The sequence below is a fragment of the Cebus imitator genome, unplaced genomic scaffold (genome assembly GCF_001604975.1).
Source record: "Cebus imitator isolate Cc_AM_T3 unplaced genomic scaffold, Cebus_imitator-1.0 Scaffold120, whole genome shotgun sequence".
NCBI classification, from domain to species: domain Eukaryota; kingdom Metazoa; phylum Chordata; class Mammalia; order Primates; family Cebidae; genus Cebus; species Cebus imitator.
Window position 1 is genome coordinate 3484918 of NW_016107435.1, and position 10827 is coordinate 3495744.

The window sequence follows — 10827 nt, forward strand, 5'->3', positions numbered from 1 at the left end:
AATGCACCAATCTGGAGATGCACCAGGCTGCAGCTCTCCTCTAAGCTTTTCAGCACAAACCATCCAGGTAGTGCAGCACAGCTGAACCCCTGACCCAGCAAACAACCTTGGATCCCTCAGGAAATGGTCACTCATATCCCATGTACCCTGGATCCCAAACTCCTTCTGCTCAACTGACCTCCAACTCATTTCTGACTTGTTTCAATTTCCATGAGACCTGAGTTCTTGGCTTCTTCTTAAAATAGCTTCTCCCTCACCCCTTGCACCCAAACCTGATTCTACACCATAGGTACCTGTCTTGGGCTCCAAGCTGCCACTGCCTCCTGGGATTCATCGTCTTTGGCCAGCTCAAGTAACAACCAAGTGTCACAGGGACCCTACGCTGCTGCCAGGTTTGTCCCAGCCCCCCATGGGAGAACCAGAAAACAACATTCTAAAGGAACTGATCACACTTGGCCTTGGGTTTTAGGTATCTTTATCTCTACCACCACTCTGTGAGTTAGGGGTGGAGATAAGGGCAAGGGTAAGAGGGAAGGGAAGTGAGTGGGGGAGAGGAGGCAGATGAGAAGAAGGAAAATGGACACTACTATTGGTTGATGCCTATTACTTCCTGGCGGCTTGGCACCTTACCTATACATTTTGTTTAATTCTTGCAATAAGCCGATAAGACGTTATTATCCCCATTTTCCACATGAGAAAGCTAAGCCTCAGAGATGTTTAGGAATGGAACAAGATTCCCCCTACTCAGTAAGGAGTAGAGCTGGGATTCAAACCCCAGGCTGTCTACTACCATAGCATCAAACCCTTCCTCTCTCCTGCACTGTCTTCACATCTTGGCATTTCCTGCAGTGTCTAGCAGAGTACCTTCCTAGAACTGGTGCATTAAAATGTTTGTTAGATGAATGCATGAATGGTTGACTTCAGCCTTTATACCTTAATATTCTGCAACACACACACTTGATTTTATTCATAATTTCTGCTTATAACACACCTGCAAAATCCCTCGATCAGAAGTTAGATGTTTACAGAGTTGTTGCTCTACAATGTATTTTGACCTACTAGAAAAAGCTACATACACAGACCTACAAATTAAAAGTGATGAAGCAGACCCTCTGATAAAAATTATTTTGTTATCTTGCTCCATCATACCCAGAAATGGAGATAAATACAATACTCTAAAAAAAATCAATGTTTACATGTTTTATTAACCCTCAGAACTCAAAGACATTTCCCAGGCTGCTAATTCAATGAGCATTTATGCTGGAAAAGACAGCAAAGAGGTCATAAGCTCAGGTCCTGGAGCCAGGCTGACGTGGACTAAGGCCCAGCTCCACCACTTACTAGCTGACCTTGACTTGCTTTCTAAACCTTAGTGTTCTCATCTATAAAACACAAATAATAAGAGTGCACACTTCCTAAGGTGGCTGTGCTGATTAAATGAAGAATTCATGCACCACGCTAAGCAGAGGACCTGCTACATATTTAAGGGCTGCATCAGTGTTAGCCATTTTTATCATAGGAAGAGAAGAATTGTGATAGAAGTAAAACAAGAAACCTTAAATGAATCACTTACCTTTGCAAACATTATTATAAGCACTAAGTTTACCTGAATCCTCTGTTCCAGATTATTGTGACTACTAGAATGATCTATCTGAAAGCACTGCAGTCAATAATGATAATATCAATAACAACAACCGTTATATATTGATATGGTTTGATTCTGTGTCCCCACCCAAATCTCATGTCAAATTACAATCTCCACATACAGAAGGAAAATGTTTTATGCATTGCCTAAAAACAGCAACAAAAATTATCTGTGCAGCAAAGTAATGTTTCCCTAAGTCCTAGGTTCAAACATGAAATTCTAGCAAACAATTACTTTTGTGCAGGCACACCTCCCAAGTGCTGGTTCCTAAAAGTGACTCCCAGATATAACCACTTATTCATTTCCTCTCAACTCAGCCATCCATAACCTTGTTCAGCTTGGAGCTCTTGCCCAAACTAAATTGTCCCAGCCTGCCTAAAGCTTTGTACCTGTCATCTTGGCATGGACTCAGATTCAGTTTGGGAAGATGAAGGAGAGGCAGGGAGACACCATGGCCTTTACTAGCTGGGAGTTTGGGATAAGCCAAACTCTTGAAGTTCTAGAGAAGCATTAGTTTGTGCAACTGGGATCTCTATAACGTTTTCATGTGAGCAGAATCCTAAAAGTAATCCAAAACATTTAGCTTAATCAGAGGGAAATGATATTTAAAATTTTCTACAGCCTTCATGCAAAAGTCATTCCTCTTACCCTGTTCTCTAGAGTACTGACCTAGACTTTGATTTTTAAAAAGGTAGGGGAGGGGTATGAAAACCAGATCATCTTATTGTAAAATCCTGCCATGTGAAAATCAGAATTGGATATTTGATAATTTTCCAAACTCAGAGACATTCTGCTAAATAACATAGGAAAACCATTGGTAAAATTTAAGACCTACAATGTGCTAAGCTTTTCTCTGTTGCTAATTTTTGTTGTGGCTTGGTTGGGTTTTGTTCATTTGTTTCTGAGACAAGGTCTTGACATTGCCCAGCAGGGTCTTGATCTCCTGAGTGCTTAAGAAATTCTCCCACCTCAGCCTCCCAAGTTACTGGGACTACCATGCCTGGTCTAGTTAATTGTTTCTAACTTTATTTACAGATTAAAGGTAATTAGTTTGTCACTCGAATTACATTTCATGGAAAACCTGAAAATATAATGTTCTCATTCATTTGCATACAATATGGCAATATTTTCAGTAATAATGCTTGTTTACATACATTGTCAGTATTTTTTCTACCAAACAGCAAATTATATCCTACAAATAAAAACACAAAAAATAACACCTTCTAGTTGTTCAATAAATATTCTCAAGCTTGACTAACTTCATTCAAAGTAGAATTTAGAAATAAGAGGTCTTTTCAAACACACATAGAAGAAAGGTGCCTTTCAGTGATGCATCTTGGAATGTGATAAAACATTTTTTAAAGGTGAGACTTAATGTGGCTCCTTTTTTTTTTTTTTTGAGATGGAGTCTCACTGTGTTGTCCAGGCTGGAGAGCAGTGCCATGATCTCAGCTCACTGCAACCTCTGCCTCCCGGGTTCAAGTGATTCTCCTGCCTCAGCCTCCTGAGTAGCTAGAATTACAAGCACTTGCTACCACACCTGGGTAATTTTTGTATTTTTAGTAGAGATGGGTTTTGCCCTGTTGACCAGGCTGATCTCAAACTCTTGACCTCAACAGATCCACCCACCTTAGCCTCCCAAAGTGCTGGAATTACAGATGTGAGCCACTTTTTTAAAAAGGAAAGATACAAGAAGCTTCTGCCAGCCAGATGAAATTCCTTGAAAAACAACTTATATTCCTGTTAGTGCTACACATATCTATTTAGGAAATAAAACCATTTTAAACACATTAAAATATAAAAATAAGCCATATCAAAGATATACAAAGAAAACCACATATATATATATATAAACAACATATATATATATATATATGTGAAAATCATATATGTGTGTTTGTATGTGTGTGTGTGTGTGTGTCTGTTTGAAGTTTTTTTTAAATCATATATTTGAAAATTGGGATATACAAATCCAAATCCAAATTCTTATATCTCTTTTAAGCCTTTAACTCGAAAGTTATTCAAAAACAGTACCAAATCTATCATTTAAGATCACTTTCATTTTTTTTTTTTAGGCCTTTGGCTAAAGCTTTGACACAAAGTTGCCCTTTTCTAATAAAGTATTCCATGTCCTGAACCCAGCAAGTTAAATTTCTTTGCTACCTTAAAGAACAGGATGATGGTAATAAATGACAGCCTGGGGTGATACACTAGTCTGAAGAGGCCCCTAGTGGCGAAGTTACTCTGCAGCCTGGCTTTACAGGTTTTATAAGACTGCTTCATCATGAGTGCAAAATCAATAGGTAATAAAGTCTACCTTAGCTTTGCCTCCGTAATAACCTCTATTAGCCCTAACATAAGTAGGGCTATAATTTAGGATCTCGAGATTCTTTCATCAGTAATTATCAAAAGAAGGATGTGACCAAAGAATAACTTCATTACATTCTGTATTTTAAGTCAACGAATATTTATTTAGTCCTTATGCCCTGCCAGGCACTGTGTGAGACATGGAGAAAATAGAAAAGATAAGGACCCTCGCAGACTTTACTGTTACTTCTTTTTACTGTAATAAAACGGCATTAAGAACACAGCTAGGGCAAGACAAAGATTGGTAAGTACAATTCATCATCATATGATCTAATTTATGATGGATTCTTAGGAAGATACAAGAAAAAACTAAAATTTTGCCCCAAAGCATCAACTCCTCATTTTTAACACCCATATTGGGTGGCATCTGAGATTCTTCAATAAATAATCAATGGATAAAATTGGAAAGTAGGGTTATGAAGAAGAAGGAATTAAAACAAATTTAAATGTTCAAACATGCTGGAGTTGAGGATCCCTAAATGTTAAAGAAAGACAAAAAAATAAAAGACAACATTTATGAGGTGCATACTCTGTGCTCCAGGCACTAGGATAAGTTCCCAAATGTAATTTCCTCCTGCTAAACATTTCCATAAGGTGAAGAGTATTATTGGCATTTTACAAATTAGGACACCAACGCTGGGAAAGGGTAGGTAACTTGCCCGAGGTCATACAGTTAATAAGTGGAAGAAGCCGCCTGGAGCTCAGGCCTCTGGAACAGCAAAGCACAAGCTCACTGCACTGTAAACGGATGAATCCAAATGCTGGAGATTCCGCTTTGAATCCCACTAATACATTTTACAAATAGACATATGAGATTTAGCACACAAAGATGAACAGGATTACATTATTTTGATATTGTATTATGTGGAGTACCTATAGTGTGGTAGCTCAAGGCAAATGAATGATTAAATGTGTGTGGTGATCTTACAATGGGTATGACCCAGCTCTTGCTTTCTAGGAATTGACATCTTCTGGGAGCCCAACACCAAGTCCCTTGTGTATTATGCACTATTACACATGTTCAAGTCGCCTTTTCTGCCTAAGGCTTATACAAAATTTCATCTTGCCTTTCTGCGCAGCTATTTCCAAGTTTGAAGGACCTTTATCCCTCTAGTTAGCAGCATTTCAGCACTGCACAGGGATTATTAATGCTCACTGTTGCAAGTAACACCAAGGTAATTTGATTTTCTTGTAGGAATAATGTCAACAAAATCCAAGAAATCCTGCAGAATTAAATTTAAATTTCTAGTTTTAAAAAAACGTGAAAGAACAGTTCATTATCTTTATTATCTAGATGTATCTAATGACATTAAATAAAAACTGCGTCAAGCCTTTGAAATCAGAATAAAAGCGGAGTTTGTGAAATTTAACCACACTATCCTTTTTATTAGTATTTCATTTATGAGTATTTCCCGAGGCTCACTGTTTTGGCAGGCACAGTGCTGTCAACATCTCTTCCTTTCTCACCATTCTTTGCTCATCGATGAAAAGATAACTTCAAAATCTCGAACCGGAGTGCAGGTGCAGGAAGCGCGAAGGAAACAAACAACTTTGCCTCCGCTTCCTACTTCTCCCCGTCCTCCCAACCCCCACCCCACCCCAAGATCATGCCCTAGCACAGCTTCTGCCCACCGATCGCACATCCCCTGGTCATCCTCGGACGGCGATGACCCTCAGACACATCCCCCACGTCCCTGGTCCAGGGCAGGCGAGCACGCTGCCCACCGGCCACCCTCGTCACGCCCCCTCCACCCTCTCCATCCCAGCCACAATAATACAATAACAGCAGTCGCCGGGCGGCACGTGGAAAGGCTACTTTTCAGTGGGTTTTGCAGAAAGTAATTAGACAGCGGAAGGCCAGGAGAAAGGCTGGTAGAGCCAAATCCACCCCGGGCGCACAGCGGCCCCGAACCCTCCCTGGAAGCCCCCTCCGCGTCCTCACGCGCCCACCTGGAGGCACCTCGCCCTCCGCCTGCCAAGCCGCTCCCTGGTCCCTGCCCGTGCCCTGGCCCCCCGGCGGGCAGCGGCAGAGGGAGGCCCGGTGCTGCACGGTCCTCCGCGGCTGCACGAGCCACCCCGAGGTCACGGGCCGGGAGGGCGCGAGCTAGCCGCGCGGGGCTGCAGGAATCCGCCGGCGCCACCGACGCCCCCGCGCGGCGCACAGCGCCTGGCCGGCGGGGGAGAAAACCCGACTCACCCGAGCCGCTCTGGAGGCTGCCCGGCCTGGCTCCGGCCACTGCCACCGCTGCTGAACTTTCCCTCCTGCGCGGCCGCCACGGACTCAGCTCCACCTCCAGCTCCGGCAGCCGCGGAGCCTCCAGGGACCCCGGGGGCGGGGAGCGGCGGGGGCGGCGGCGGCGGCGGCGGCGGGGAGCGCGGGCAGGCGCAACCACAGCCAAGCCCGGCGCCCCGCCGCGGGGTGTGTCCAGCGGAGGCGGCCAGGGCCATGCTGGGGTCGCACTTGGCCGTGGCCACCCGCGTCCTCCACAGCCCCTCTGCAGTGCGCCCCTGTGCCCGTCGAAGCGGAGCGCCCTGGCAGAAGCCTGTCACTCTCGGAAGGGGCCGCGCTCGGACACCAGGAGCGGCTTAAGCGTGACTGGTCACCGAGAACCGAAGTTTAGGGACTAGGACAGTGTGGCGTGGCCCGTGTCCCAGGAGAGAGGTGTCCAGTCTCCATGGGGTCCTTCTTGCAGAACACAATTCCCCATTCCCCTGCTCCACCCGCTCTGTTCCCTTGGCTGCCCTCCCCGCCGAGCGCCGACTTCGATGCAAAAACTTTGTAAATTGCACTTCGGGGAATTCATGCTTTAGTCGCGGTCTCTGCTGCCCTGGTCAGCTATAACGCCTTCCCTAGAGAGCTTTTACTTACAGCGAAGGTCAGGAACCCCTTTAACTCTCAGACCCCACTGCTGTGGAAAAGCGATGTCTGCAGGGACCCCTGACGGCCACTGGGAGGCCAGGAGAGAAGTGGAAAAGGAAAGACTAAAATGCAGGCAAGTGGAGTGTTGAATAATGGAAGATCCACCGCCACCTCCAGCACACACAGGCACACACCTTCCAGGGCCACAGGTCGCCTTTTATCTGTAAGTGCTCCAGCGCATCTCTGTGGGAGAGGGAGTTGGGAAATACGATCCCCAATTTTCAGTGTAATTGTGGAAGACTTAGGAGGAGTCAGCGTTAGACTGGAAGAGGTCATCACCTGCAGATGCGGTTAAGCAACTTGCAGAGGCCCCAGGGCTCAGTCACTGCAGAACCAGAGCTGGAAACCAGTCCTAGGACTCCTGGGGCAGTGCTCCTTCTACTGCCTGGCCATGGAAACGCTCAAACCTCCATCTGGGAGATTCCAGATACCAGACTTTATGTGGGCACAGGGTAGGCAGTCGGGAGGCTGCAGGCACATCTTGAAGTAGCTCGGTTCCCGTTAAGCTCCTCCTTACCTGCAGGAAGCCTCCCTGAAACAAGCCCTGCTGCCTACCTGGACTTCCCAGATGGATCGGTCCCCACCTCACACTCCTGAGTGAACTATTCACCCTTGTGACCTAATATCCCCACTGCAATTCAACTGAGACTTGGAAAACAGGGAAGAAGTGGGTATTTACCAAATGAATGAAAAATGTCTATGCTCCTGCTGGCCCAAAATGCTGCATAATAGACATACACACATATGTAGGTACACATACACACATATATAGGTACAAGCCTCCTTCCCCCATTATCACACAGCACCCTCGTAAGGCAAATCATGACAATCCCCACTTTGCAGATGGAGGGCAGCACATGGAGGCTGGAGTTAGCTATGAGTTGTCTGAAGGTTAGAACGTTCATAGTCAAGCACTCTTTGGGTAACCAGGTAACCTCTTCAGAGCCTTCTCACTGCCACCAAAGCATTCCCACACCTCCCTATATTGGCAGGTGTGTTGTCAAAGCATAGATTTTCTTTCCTCTCCCGAAGCATTGCCCATCTTCCTGCTCAGTGAGATCTCCAGAATTATAAAATAAAGTTTCAGGATGGAATCTGGTCTGGAAAACAGCTCAGAAAACTTAAGTAGGGGCTGCTATGGCCCAGCTTAGACGCACACGGTTGGACTCAGATTCTAGACTATGTGGACAGGCTTCGGGGTGGTGGAAGAGGCACCCTTGTTGCCTCAATTGGCTCTATAGCTGTTATCTAAAAGAAAGAGGTAGAGGCTGGGCAGGGTGGCTAACGCCTATAATCCCAGCACTTTTGGAGGCCAAGGTGGGTGACTCACCTGAGGTCAGGAGTTCAAGACCAGCCTGGCCAACATGACAAAACTGTGTCTCTACTAAAAATCTTAGCCTGGTGTGGTAGTGCATGCCTGTAATACCAGCTACTTGACAGGCTGAAGCAGTAGAATCATTTGAACCGGAGAGGTGAAGGTTGCAGTAAGCTGAGATCACGCCACTGCACTCCAGCTTGGGTGACAGAATGATTCCATCAAAAAAAAAAAAAAAGAGGGAGATCACTTCAGAATTGACTACTCTTTTGCTCTTTTAGGGGCTTATAACTTATAACAGTACCTTGTTACCATTTCCAATTTTTTTTCCATTTGGATAGTAATATAAAAGCATAGCAATGTACATAACAGTACGTGTCATATCAGTATACATCAATAAATATCAACTCATAAAGCCAATTCTAGCTAAGGTTTTGGTGCACCCATACATTTTGACAATAATTAATATATGAAATGGTAAGAGAACAGAAAAGGTGATAAAACTATGAAACTAAGTAACATAATGTGAGAAAAGACACATTTTTTTTTTCTGGAAAAAAAGAAAGTAGATATGTAACAGCCTTTGGATTATCCCTTTGGGGGCCACTAGTATCAAGCAGTATCAATGGTCCTTAGTGTCCATCATTAGAAAAGGCAGCAGAGTGTGAGGGAAAAGAATGGCCAGCTCATCTCTGCAGCCCCAGTGTCCTAACAATGCCTAGCAGAGTAAATTAGTGAACCTAATAGAAGGATGTGTTCCTTTAGACCTCAAAGACCAAAGGAGAAGAATAATCCGGTTGAAGAAGAAACCCACGTGTAAAAACCACTTTTTAAGACTTATAGTCAGGCATGGTGGCTCCTGTCTGTAATTCCAGCACGTTGGGAGGCTGAGGGTGGAAAATTGCTTGAGGCCAGGAGTTCAAGACCAGCCTAGGCAACATAGTGAAATCCCCATCCCTACAAAAAATATATATTTTTAAAATTTAGCTGGGTATGGTGGCACATGTCATAGTTCTAGCTACTTGAGAGGCCAAGAAGGGAAGATCGCTTGAGCCCAGGAGGCTGAGGCTGAAGTGAGCCAAGATCACACCACTATGCTCTAGTCTGGGCAGCAGAGAGAGACTCTTTAAAATAATAATCATAATTACTACAAAAAAAAAGGCAGGACATGGGAGCTCACACTGGTAATCCCAACACTTTGAGAGACGGAGGCTGGTCAATCACCTGAGGTCAGGAGTTCAAGATCAGCATGGCCAACATGATGAAACCCTGCCTCTACTTTAAAAATACAAAAATTAGCCAGGCATGGTGGCAGGCACCTTTACTCCCAGTTACTCAGGAGGCTGAGGAATAAGAATTGCTTGAACCCTGGAAGGGGAGGTTGCAGTGAACAGAGATCACACCACTGCACTCCAGCCTGGGCAATAGAGTAAAACTGTCTTGAAAAAAGAAAACTTTTCTACATGGATTTTAGCTTTAATTACAGGGTTAGGCCAGGTGCAGTGGCTCACACCTATAATCCCAGCACTTTGGGAGGCTGAGACAGGCAGATCATGAGGTCAGGAGATGGAGATCATCCTGGCCAACATAGTGAAACCCCGTCTCTACTAAAAACTTCAAAAATTAGCTGGGCATGGTGGCATATGCCTGTAGTCCCAACTTCTCAGGAGACTAAGGCAAAAGAATCGCTTGAACCCAGGAAGCAGAGGTTGCACTGAGCTAAGACCAGGCCACAGTACTCCAGCCTGGTGACAGAGCAAGACTCCATCTCAAAAAAAAAAAAAAAAAAAATTATGTGGTTAAACATTTGTCATAAACCTGATTTGGGAATCAAATATGTTATTTTAATTTACAAGGACATTATACGTGTACCTTAATATGGTGTTGATAATGTAGTAACAGTAAGAAAATATATAGAAAGTTATAGAAATAAGTCAACTCATGATGTCAGAGTGATTTTATCTCCTTGGGGAAAAAATGGAATAAAATATATGGCATCATGGCATCATTTTTATATGGCAGGCCATATAAAAATATATTCTAAAACAATACATAAAGTTGCAAACTTTACATTTATAAAATGCAAGATATGTTCAATATATTTAATATCTTTAATAACTTGTTTCAAATATATTTGAATAGGTATTAAGTTTTAGGTGCAGAAACATTTCGCACAGCTCAAGGTTAGACTTCTTAGCCTCACCAGGATCCTTGAGAACTTTGACCCAGAGCCATGCAGTAGCTCAAAAAGCAGTTGGGAACTCATTCATTAAAACTCAATTACATTATTTTCGAAGAGACATACTCATGTCATGTTGACTCTTACTTTAAATACAGTTCTAATAATCAGGGTTATCTGATTTCTTAGATCACAGTAAATGTGCTGTGTAGTTAGAGATTGCTCATTAGATGGAAGAGGCTTGTTGGACCCAAGCATAAATGCTGGCCAGGCAGTACTACTGTGGGTGTTAAGTCATTAAGATAGGATCTAATTATATTCCACACAGTCTACTTAAGGAACATGGAAAATATAAAATATATTTCTAAATAAATTTTTATTTTCAATGAGTAAAATAAATA

At 43.7% G+C, this 10827-nt stretch overlaps 1 protein-coding gene across 2 annotated transcripts in view; it reads right to left on the minus strand.

Moving 5' to 3' along the window:
• The window catches only part of CSGALNACT1 (chondroitin sulfate N-acetylgalactosaminyltransferase 1), a 360766-nt gene extending 353794 nt beyond the window's left edge, over window positions 1-6972 (minus strand). The window contains exon 1 of one of the 2 annotated variants that reach the window (XM_037742421.1): window positions 6882-6972. The gene's annotated coding sequence lies outside the window, so the exon portion shown is untranslated. Of the gene's footprint in view, window positions 1-6209; window positions 6350-6881 lie in introns of those variants that run through there. The other variant, XM_017539692.2, reaches the window with a different exon arrangement.
• Between the last annotated feature and the right edge of the window lie 3855 nt (window positions 6973-10827).